Source organism: Trachemys scripta, chromosome 3 (assembly GCF_013100865.1).
Source record: "Trachemys scripta elegans isolate TJP31775 chromosome 3, CAS_Tse_1.0, whole genome shotgun sequence".
NCBI lineage: Eukaryota > Metazoa > Chordata > Testudines > Emydidae > Trachemys > Trachemys scripta.
The window spans coordinates 1,287,447-1,299,611 of record NC_048300.1 but is presented as its reverse complement, the minus strand read 5'-3'; the positions used below and the strand labels follow the sequence as shown (position 1 = coordinate 1,299,611).

Sequence of the window (12,165 nt, the reverse complement as noted above, 5' to 3'; positions counted from 1 at the left end):
GAATGCACTGCCCCCTGCTCAGCTCAGCTCCACCTCCCTCCACTGCACCCTTAGAAACTCAGCGACAGCCTAATCCCTGGCCTGACTCCCGCCAACGTACAATAAGCAGGAAATTGCTCCCCCACATGAGGAGCTGGAACCCTTCAGGAAAGAACAACGAGATCGTGTGGGGAACAGAAACTCATGGCAGAGATGCTGGAGCTTGCACAATCTGCAGTAGGAAACAACCACCGCATGCTGCACAGAGCACAGATGGGGCTTGGTTTGCCAGGGAAATATAGCAGAGTGTGGCCAGTTCCTACGACTTCATCACGAGTCTCAAAATCTTTGGTGTGCTCCTTAAAGCCCCAGCTCCTGGAGTGAGGGGAGTAGGTGAGGATCTCAACTTTCATTTGAAATATAAGTGACATTTCTGCCCCTCGTGGCTGCAGAGGAAAGCTCAGAAATGAGACCCCTAAAGGCTTAAAAGCCAGAGAGCGAATAAACAGAAACCCTCTTTTTTTTAACATGAATTCTAAGGTAACCTAATGATTTTGAGACTGGACTCCCTCTTTCTGAATGCCTAGGGTGGGCTGTACTGCTCCTCACACCCACTCAGTGCAGACCTCTGTCCCCCACTAGTGGGGGCTGGGTCATAGATCGATGTGGCCGTGGCGAACAGTGCTGGGCCTTTACTTACGGCACTGTCAGCTCATGCTTATTGAGCCAGTTGTTGCAGGTTCTATACCTATTCCTAGTGCCTCACCTGGGGTCATAAATCCAGGAACAAGGAGGACATCTTCTAACACTGTGCTCCCACCAGCAGCTGCTCTCATGCTCAGACTGATGTCTACAGCTGACTCGTTATAGTCCTAATACACATTTTTACATCACGTATGTAGCTCATATGGTGAGGCAGACAGTTTTGCCAGACACTCTTGAGCCAACAGTGAGATGCACTAGATAATAGAAGATTTTAATAGATGACTTGGGGGGGTTCCATGAAACAAATGGCACATGATTATCTTAGCTGACTTTAAACCATTGCAAAATAAAACCCAGAGGTCCATAAAGAAATCACCTCCAAGCCAGAAGAGAGCCTGAAACTCAGGAAGGAGAATTCACAGGCATGTGAAGTAAAGCAGAAGTTGAAAGTTGATTTCAGTCTTGTACACAATGCAGTTTCATTTCTCAGAAAACATCTACCGTGTGTTCTTCATGCTCTGCTTCAGTCTGTTTTCTTTGTTTCTCTATTTTTAAATTATAATAATTCACAGAACCTCGGCAGCATTTATTGCCTCGTCACTGATTGACTGCTTTGCCTGCTACGCATGACTTATCTGTTTTATTGCACAGCACAGGGAAGAGAAATATGAGTGGTTCATAAATCTTTGAAATATCTCAGACGTTCCTACAGAATTCGAGGCCTGCACAGCTAGGGAGCCAGCCCCTGCTCCAGTCAGTTTACAGTCTAAAGAGTCAAGACAGCAAAGGGTAGAAGAAATGGGCTGTTATTGTCCTGATTTTGCAGCTAGGACATCGAGGCACCCAGCCTTCTTGAGTCTCCCTCTCATGCTAATCGTCTGTCCACATGTTGCTCTTTTATGTCAGTCCCCTGCTTCTCCTGATGTGGAAGGCCTGTAGGACTGGGCTAAACAGCACATCCCTATCCATGGTGACAGGTTTCAGACCTTATTAATCTGTATCTGCAAAACCAACGAGGAGTCCTTGTGGCACCTTAGAGACTAACACATTTATTTGGGCATAAGCTTTTGTGGGCTAAAACCCACTTCATCCCACGAAAGCTTGTGCCCAAATAAATTCGTTAGTCTCTAAGATGTCACGAGGACTCCTTGTTGTTTTTATCCCCATCCATGTTTCCACTGCAGCAGTCCCCTGGGGCAGGGACCTGGCTGGGCCCCACGGGGGCAGGTGCTGAGCAAACCATTTCCCTGACGCAGCTCTAACACAAACAGGCTCCAAAGAGCTCTCAGCTAAGGGAGACAAGCAAGGCCTGAAGCATGTGGGAAGAGGTGACAGTCCAATATCTGGACTATTTATATGTGCACATAAACAGTATCATGTCTTGAGGTCAGACTCGAGGATCACAAGAGCCCTTCTGACCTTCAGATCTATGAATTAGCGTTAACTCTCCCCATCTGCCTCTGCCCCCAGGCATCATTAGGGGCCACTTCCGTCTAGGCCCCATGGAGCGATGTGAAGGGCCGGAGGAGAGCTGCCTGACAGAATGGCTCAGGGAGGGCGTCCCAGGCATAAGGGGGCAAACGGACATCTAGGTGAGACATTGGCACATGATGGAAGCGCCTAGGTAGAGAGGTGAAGCCAGAGCAGACAGTCAGGAGGGAAAGAGCTGTGAGGGACTTGAAAGGAGAAGATCAGAAGCTTGAACTTGATGCAGCATCAGCGCTGAAGTGGAAGGAGGGGCCGGCGAGGGCAGAGCAATGTGCAAGAGAGCTGGTCTGTTTTGCCTGGACTGGAGAGGGGCGTGATGGTGTCAGAGAGGCTGGAGAGGAGCTGATGGTGATCAAGATGAGAGAGGGTGGGACTTTGACCTTGACAGCGCTGGAATTCTGCCTGAAGAAGCACCTAGCTTTAGAGAGCCATTTCCCATTACAGGAGGCCATTTCCCATGCTGGTGGCTAAGCAGTTTGCTCTTGCAATCTGTGTTACAGACATTCAGCCAATCTTCTTGGCTCAGGGAATATAAATAGGGCGCTTCCACGCAGCTATCTGAGGTCAGTAACTTCTCATTTTTAAATCACTGTTAGTTCAGGGGGAGCAAACACACTGTGTGGAGAAGGCTAAATTACCTTTGTAATGAGGGGCCACAGCTGAACAGCGAGGGTCATGCACTCCTTTTGATTCCTCTTGGATTTCCTGCTGATGTCATCAGGGATTCTGCCCAAGGAGCAAGTGTAGTATGTGGCCTCGGGTAGCAACTGAGCGGCAAGCACAGACAGCAGCGATTAGTCTCTGGGGCAACCTTGCCAGCTCTCACCACTTTGCCATGAGCCTCATGGTATCTGGTCTTTTAATTCAAGTCCCAGCTCCTGGAGTCAGGTGATTATATCAGTCTCTCAGCTTTCTTTTTTTTAAAAAAGGATGTTTCTAGGCCTCATGGTTGCAGAGAAAATCTGGCAAATGTGACCCCTGAAGGCTCAAAACCAAGAATGCAAAGAAACTGAACCCCAAGAGTTGTGATGTTTTAAATCTCATTCTCTTTCAGCCAACTTCTCCACTCCCTGGTACCCCAGCCAGGGCCCAGGCAGGTGGGGGTGGGGGACAGGAGGCAGTGAGTGGTGCAGGAGTGTAAGTTAAAATCATAGCTCACTGATAGTCCCCAGTGCGCAGCAGGCTGTGTTGGGTGGGGATTCATTGTGAGAGCTCTTCACCTCTTGTAGAACGCAGGCCTCTGTGCGCGCCAGGGTCCGGCCTGCCTTTCCAGACTGCACAAAGAGCCTCTGCGGTAATGTACCGAGCCTTCGCGTGGGACAGCCACCCAGGGAACCAGCTGGGGCTCACCAGGGACTGAAGAGCTCCTGAGGAGTGTGGGGGGATCAGCGGGGGTGGGAAAGGGAGCCCTGTCCTGTCCTGTCCCAACCTCCCCCGTGGAATTCACTTTCGGACTTCCAATGCCCTCTGCAAGTGTTGGCCTCAGTCACCATTCTTAACCCCTCCCCCATGTTCCATCTTGGCTTCCCACCTTGTCCCTAATTTTCATCCCCTTCTTTTCTCCGGCCCCTTCTGCTTTCCTTCCTTGTCCTAACCATCTATAGGGACCTGTCTACACACCAAAGCTGACCTGCTTTAACTCTACAGTTAGGGGGGTGAATATTTATCAGGATAGTTATACCTAGTGTGGAGGCAGTCATCAAGTTGGATAATTCCTAGCCCACTGCAATGCCCATTTCCCAGGCATGCCCAGGCCTAATGAGGTCCTGCCCAGTTGCTTCCCCCTCAAAGGTTTTCCAAACTATAACAATCAGGATAAAGTACCAAAAGCAGCTCTGATATACCCTTGTACCAGGGCCCCCATGGCGGTTCATTAGCATGGCTAGCACATGCCATTTCTCTGCAATTTCCCAAGGCTTCCATCAGCCATGACCAAGCCCCCATGGACTCTGAGATGAGGTTGACCTGAATTATGCAGTAGGGCCACATGGTTTCTGCAGCGCTTGGGTGTAGCAGGCAGGAAATTGTGCTGCGGCTTTAGATACATTTAAATTCACTGAGGTTTGTATTGAATGAACTATGAAAATGGATAATAGACTCAAAACAGGATTCCCTGTGCCATTGCATTGGATATTAAATGCAATTTGTTTTACACCGGCTCTACATGTTTCAGGATCCAGTATACTGCAGAATTTTGTACTGAAAACACCAAAGTTCACTGTAGAAGCTACAAAAAGAGGGAGAACGCTGGAGGTTTGGCAGCTGTGTAAAGGACAGATGGCCTTTCCAGCACCCAGGAAAGCAACTCAAGAGGCAGTTTGGAACTGCCATTTCAACAGAGTTAAAATCACCCTAAGAAGACTAGGGAGCAAGTTCATACCTGTCTGACTTCTTGTTTCAGGATGTCTGCAGACTCTGGCAGACAAAATGGCATTGGCCACATTCATTTCAGATGTTGAAGGTTTCCTTCACAATGTGATGGCTATCAAGTCCTTTATTTCAAATGAAACCTTAAATACTGGAGCGTAATTCTGTGGGAAGAGGTGGGTTCTGTAACAAATTCCGTGGCTGCAGATTTGCAAAATATATAGGGGTTTGGTAACTCCTGTTACTTGAAGTATTCCCATCTACCTAATCTAGCTAGCTAAGGTCATTCTATCACCTTGGTTGCTAAGCTTTACCCTTATGTAAAAGGATTGCTCAAAGAATCGTAGAAGCCATAGATTGAGAAGACCTATTAAACCATCCGGACCATTTCCCTACAGTCAATATTCTAGCCTAATTTTAAATGGCTCAACCGATAGAGCTCCCACCAGTTCTCTGGAGCATCTGTTCCATAGTCTGATAGATCTTGTGTTCCACACAAATTCCTCCCTTCTTTGGTTGTTTTATAACCTTCAAAGCTTACCAGACAGTTGTCATGGCTTTGACTGACCCTCCTGAATACAAGGGCCGAGGCTCAGGGCTTGTCTAGACAAGGAAGGTTTGCTCAGGAGTAGCTATACCGGTAGCAGCTCCTAATGTAGATGCTTTGCACTAGCAGTGAAATGAGGCTTGGAGCAGGGCAGCTCATCCTGACAAATATCCACTGTGGTGCAGCTACATCAGAGCAAACGAACCCAGGGTAGAGAGGGCTTCTGACCCGTCGGGAAGCCAAAGAAATGCCATGTGATTTCGACCGTGTGAGGAAAGCCCTCTGGGAATTGAGAAAGTGCACCCCACAAAGTGCCATGGACGATTTCCTGCCCTCTAGCTAGGAAAGACGCCAGCATGTACATTACCGCACACTTCCTGAGGACACATTGGAAGGATCTACAGAGGCCACGCCAAGCCCCGGTGCCACGCAGGCCGTCTCATGGGGGAAGATGATCGACATTGCTGACTTGGCCCCTGGGAAAAAGCCCAGCGAGCAATGGCTAGAGGACCCCAGGAAGAGGAAGTCCATGAGCTGCGTGAGATACGGTGCACAGTGGTGTCATTCCATTACCACACTTCCCTCTCATGCTGCTACGTCCTACTCGACACTGGGTTTCTGAGTCATCTTTCTGCTCAGGTCCCAAGCAGCGCTGTTGTGAAAGGGGTAATGGAAAGTGAGCCCCTGGTGGTCAGACCCCAGGTCTGTTCAGAGACATAGGGCCCAGGGCACCCTGGGCAGCAGTGAAGAAAGCTCGCTGGAGGCACTGATGGGAGTGTAAGACGGTTTGGTGAGACTGTCTAAGATTGAATCACAGGAAGTGCTACTGGCAGAGCTGCTTGGCATACAGGAGCGCACCGCCATCCTCTACCACCGAGACTCGGGAGGGATGTGGACTGAGGCTGGGGAGTAGCTCAGAGAGGTGACATCCACTGAAGACTGTTATTGGCTAGAGCAACACGTGGCTCCACAATGGATGCTGGGAGCAAAGAGCCCCCTCCATATCCTCGGTCGGGGGCCCAAGACTCCTATTCAAAAGTAAGTACAAGTATTGTGTGCAGCACCCTGAGGACTGGTCTTATCTTCACCACCACGAGCCATTTCACTTCCTTCGCAGGGACCAGGGCGCAAGGTGTTTTCAAGCGAGGAATAATCTAAGGGTTATCCCACCCCATTCATTCAAGAGTTTGAATTCCATCTCGTCCAAGGTATTGAACAGAGAAAAGTCGGATTGCAGCATTCCACGCTGCACTCTAGAGTTTGCACCGCACTCTGTGATTTTGTTCCTGATTGTTAAGGGTGTGTGGTTTTCACTCTGCATACGTACACAATGGCCTGCAGCAATTGTATTCCCTTGGGCAGGAAGGTGAAGGGGGTTTGGGTGCTGAGCAGACAGAAATGTGCAGTTTGTGGGTGCATGTTAATGAATGACTGCATGGACAGTGCTTTAATGCAGCATCACAAGCCGCGTGGATTCTGTATCTATCGATGTGTTGTCTGTTGTGGGTGTTAAAACTTGAAAGGGGCAAAGAAAAACAGGGCATGAAAGTGGGAGGGGAGACTGGGGAGGGGAGCCTGGGGCGGGGCGGAAGGAAGGAAATTGGTCCTTTTGCCCCATCAACACATCCCTGAGAGTGTCCTCTCCTCTCTGCTCCTGGTTCCCCATCTCTCTCATGGCTCCTAGTTTCCTCGCCCCTTACCCCCCACCCCATGTCACTGCTTTGTTTTGACTTACTTCCACTGGAGATGTTTTAAAAGTAAAGGCATCAATGTCTCACCTCTGACTTTTTCAAGTGATGAGTGAGGGATGGGGCCCTTCATCTTGGGCAGCACTTTGAGCACCAATGTAATGCAAAGATCAGAAATAATATCACCATTATGGTTTCTAATAATCATATTAAGGGCTCACATATTAAGATTTTCTATGGTCCCCTTCCCCAGATGACATAAAAAGTCACAGCCACAGTTAATGTGTGAATTCACCAGCAGGAGGCACTGGGGAAGCCGGACCATGAAAAGCTAATGTGCAGAGAAAGGCAGGCTGGGAGTCGCTTTGTACATAGACATAGACTGTTCCAAGGAAAGTTTATTGGCTAGGGACCATCGTAGGAGAGTTAGTGCCTTGGGGTTCTAGAAGACTTTTGCACCACATTCAGCAAAAGAGCTGGAAAGTAGGTCAGTGACCATAACCATAAGAGAACAGGAAGCTTAAGGGAGAACTCCACTCCTGACATCTAATTAAACTCTGAGCTCTGTTGGTTACTGTTGTGCATACAAGGTTTTAGCATGCTTTGCAAAATGAGTATCCAGGATAATGTTTGTATGTTGAGCCGTGACTTATTGGCTTCACTCATTCATTTGCTGTATTATTACGTCAAGTAAATAAAAGGTGTTATTTTGCTGAGCTAGTTAGATAGATGGAGGGGTTGTATGGGGATAGATAGATAGATGATGATGATGATGTCAGGACAGGCCCAACACCTTCTTTTGTATTTATATAGCATACTGCACACAGTGGATGCTACCAAAACCAAATAATTATACCAATTAATCACTCATTTAATTTCTTAAGATTAGTAAAATAATGTGTCCTTTGTGCAAGTTTAGTAATTCCTGTTACATGTTATTTTGTTAACTTATTAATTGTTGTATTTTTATGATGGTGGCACCAAGGGGTCCTCCAGGAGGGATTGCAGTGCCGCTCGCACTGGGCACTTCACACACAGAGAATTTGAAATGGAGTGAAACAGGGACGGGCAGATGACACATATAATGCTGCCACTAAGCTGTTGAATTATTTAGGGTCTATTACTTAGTTTTGCAACTAAAGGATAACTTACACGGTATTCGGTGAAATCATAATAATACCTGGATCTTCTGTAGCAGGTTTCATCTGTAGATCTGAGAGCACTTTACAAAAGAGGGCAAGAGGGTCACTATCATTATTACTGTTTTACGGATGGGGAAACTGAGACATGGAGCATTTAAGTGACTTGCCCAAGCTCCCCAGCAGGTCCCAATCCTGCGCAGACTTACACATGTGGTTATCTTTAAGCGTGTGATTATTCACCGGAATGCTCTTGTGAGAAAAGCTACCAGGGATTTAATTCCTAATAATGGCCCCTAATCTGTCAGTGGTTCCATTCAGGCAGGCTTCTATGCCTCGCAGATCCCCCTGAAGTCAATGGGACTCCGCACAGGTGCAGGGATCCACCTGCAGGGAACAACTTACAGCACGGGGCCTTGGTAATTATAGTGATATATTTTGGCGATATGGGTGGGGATGCTCCCCTGTGCTAAACCTCTGACAACTCCCGTGCTCTCTTTCAGGGCACCTGACCCTAGCTGGAGGGGTTTGGTGTTGCCCAGCAATACAAAAAGAGTAAATAAAACCTACTGAACACCCCCCAGCCCCCGCCTCGATGTCCTCAGTCAAGAGCTGTGCAGCAAATGTACCGATCGTTTGTACAGAGTGTTGCCAAGAAGTACTGGCGCCGCCACAGGGCTGTGATTGTGCAGTTTAATAGTCCGGGGAAGCTGGTATAATGGTTGTATTTGGTCATTTTTCTCATCACTCCTAAGGGTTAGGTATAGAGGCCATTCCATGGCCTTTTAAAATGCAGCTTGCCAGGGCGTGTGTGTTATTAAACGTGATCCTTTTGAGCTCCCATGGAATTGGGTCCTGCCAGAAGGGTGGGACTTACTGACACAATAGATGCAACTGGTCCTTGCTGGAGCTGACAGCCTCAGGAGGAAGCATTCACCGGGAGCCTGTCCCTTTTGAGATGCTGTGGAACGGGACAGAACCATCAGCCAAAGTAAACAGCAACAAACTTCCTTGTGCCAGCTCACGGCTCTCTGGCAGTGCTGGGGGGTCCATGTTCACATGCTGGTTTGCAGGAGCACAGGGCTGTACAGTTGGGTGGCAGATCACACAGCTGGAGAGCCATGCTGTCCCCTCCTCACAACAAACAAACCACTGTGTTAGAACAGAGAGCAGAACATAAGAACGGCCACACTGGCTCAGACCAACAGTCTATCTAGCCCAGTATCCTGTCTTCCGACAGTGGCCGATGCCAGGTGCTTCAGAGGGAATGAACAGAACAGGGCCGTTATCGAGTGATCCATCCCAGCTTCTGGAAGTTGGAGGTTTAGGGACACCCAGAGCATGGGGTTGCATCCCTGCCCATCTTGGCTAATGGCCACTGGTTGAGCTAGCCTCCAAACCACTGGGGTAGAACAGATATGGCCAGACACAGCTCTCATAGTTCAATATTAAAGGCTCAACTTAACTGTATATGCCAAATTAAAAAACATCACAAGAGGACAAAAAAGTGCCACCATGGCTAAACAACAAAGTAAAAAAAGCAGTGAGAGGCAAAAAGGCATCCCTTCAAAAGTGGAAGTTAAATACTATTGAGGAAAATAGAAAGGAGCATAAACTCTGCAAGTGAAGTGTAAAAATAAAATTAGGAAGGCCAAAAAAGTATTCGAAGAACAGAACTGAACTGTCCCAGATTGAGGTGTCATTAGAGGAGGTTTTGGAACAAATTGATAAACTAAACAGTAATAAGTCACCAGGACCAGATGGTATTCACCCAAGAGTTCTGAACTTAAATATGAAATTGCAGAACTCCTAACTGTAGTCTGTAACCTATCATTTAAATCAGCTTCTGTACCAGGTGACTGGAGGATAGCTAATGTGACACCAATTTTTTAAAAAGGCTCAGAGGTGATCTCGGCAATTACAGATCGGTAAGCCTGACTTCAGTACCGGGCAAACTAGTTGAAACTATAGTAAAGAACAGAATTATTAGACAAATAGATAAATATGATTTGTTGGGGAAGAGTCAACATGTTTTTTTTTAAAGGGAAATCATATCTTGCTAATCTACTAGAATTCTCTGCGGGGCTCAACAAGCACGTGGACAAGGGGGATCCAGTGGATAGAGTGGACTTAGATTTTCAGAAAGCCTTTGACAAAGTCCCTCACCAAAGGCTCTTAAGCAAAATAAGCAGTCCTGGGATAAGAGGGAAGGTTCTCCCATGGATTGGTAACTGGTTAAAAAGTAGGAAACAAAGGGTAGGAATAAATGGTCAGTTTTCAGAATGGAGAGAGGTAAATAGTGGTGTCCCCCAGGGGTCTGTTCTGGGACCAGTCCTATTCAACATATTTATAAATGATCTGGAAAATGGGTAAACAGTGAGATGGTAATGTCTTCAGAGGATACGAAATCACTCAAGATAGTTAAGTGCAAAGCTAACCAAAAAGCGCTACAAAGGGATCTCACAAAAATGGGTGACTGGGCCACAAAATGGCAGATGAAATTAAATGTTGATAAATGCAAAGTAATACACATTGGAAAACATAATCCCAACTATACGTATAAAACGATGGGGTCTAAATTAGCTGTTACCACTCAAGAAAGATCTTGGAGTCACTGTGGATAGTTCTCTGAAAATAGCCGCTCAATGTGCAGCAGCAGTCAAAAAAGCTCCCAGGAGAAGGGATAGATAGTAAGACTGAAAATATCATATTGCTGCTATATAAATCAATGGTATGGCCCACATCTTGAATACTGCATGCAGATGTGGTTGCCCCATCTCAAAAAAGATATATTGGAATTGGAAAAGGTTCAGAAAAGGGCGACAAAAATGATTAGGGGTATGGAACAGCTTCCATATGAGGAACGATTAATAAAACTGGGACCTTTCAGCTTGGAAAAGAGACGACTAAGGGAGATATGATAGAGGTCTATAAAATCGTGACTGGTGTGGAGAAAGTAAATAAGGAAGTGTTATTTACTCCTCATAACACAAGAACTAGGCATCACCAAATGAAATTAATAGGAGCAGATTTAAAACAAGCAAAAGGAAGTATTTCTTCATACAATGCACAGCCAACCTGTGGTACTCAGCCAGGGATGTTGTGAAGGCCAAAACTATAACGAGGTTCAAAAAGAACTAGATAAGTTCATGGAGGATAGATCCATCAATGGCTATTAGCCAGAATGGGCAGGGATGGGGTCTCTAGCCTCTGTTTGCCAAAACCTGGGAATGGGTGACAGGGAATGGATAACTCGACAATTGCCCTGTTCCATTCATTCCCTCTGAAGAACCTGGCATGGGCCACTGTCAGAAGACAGGATACTGGGCTAGATGGACCTTTGGTCTGACCTAGTATGGCCATTCTTATGGTCTTATGGGGTAGATGAGTGTTGGCAGAGTCTGCTGAAAGCACTCACACTGAGATCTTCCCCGGGCACGGGAAGGAAGGCATGCATTTTACAGTGGGGTAGGGATGTGAAATGAGGAAGGCTGGGGGAACAGGAAAGGATGGTTTTGTGGTTAAAGGCCTGGAACTTGGCCAACATGGGTCAGTTCACTGCTTTGCCACTGACTTCCTATGCGACACTGGGCAAGTCACTTAGTCTCATGTGGCTAGTAATGTTTCTTGTCCATTTAGACTGCAAGCACTTTGGGGCAGGGACTAGCTCTTGCTATGTGTAGAGCACCTAGAATAATGGGACCTTGATCTGCATGGGGGCCTTTACCCTCTGCCATCATAACAACAACAGATGGGGCTGAGCTCTATCTGTGTCTGGGACAAACCCAGCCCTTAGCTGGCGAAGGGCGAGCGGCCTCCAGTGCAAGAACCATTCCCTGCATCTCTGAGAGCCCCTTAACTGGGGCCAACTCTGGAGCAACTCCCCCAGTGCGACAGGAACGGCAGGGAGCAGGGCTTGGTCCTTATACATTCCCCCATTCCCCACTCCTTTCTCCCTCCCCCCTTCTCCCCCAGTTCGCTCCTTGCCCTCCCCAGCAGCCTGGGCCGCTCCCCAGTGATCTCCCAGGGGAACCCACTTCTCTCCAGGGGGCTGGAACAATGTGTGTGTGTGGGGGGGGGGAGACTGAGAGCCATTGAACCCAGCTGTACACCCTGGATAAGATGGAAACCCCCACTTCAAGCCAGGGGGTGCAGCACCCCCGCCCCAGTTCCCGCACCTCTGCCCTGCTCCCGCTAGCTGCCAGGGCTCCCCTGAACTTGTCGGTCCCCGCGGGGCGCGGCGCGGGGGACT

General features: G+C 47.8%; 1 protein-coding gene across 6 annotated transcripts in view; it reads left to right on the top strand.

Annotated features, from left to right (window-relative positions):
• SLC8A1 (solute carrier family 8 member A1) overlaps window positions 1-12,165 on the top strand; it is a 344,689-nt gene that overhangs the window by 17,767 nt on the left and 314,757 nt on the right. The gene's annotated exons all lie outside the window — the stretch shown is intronic.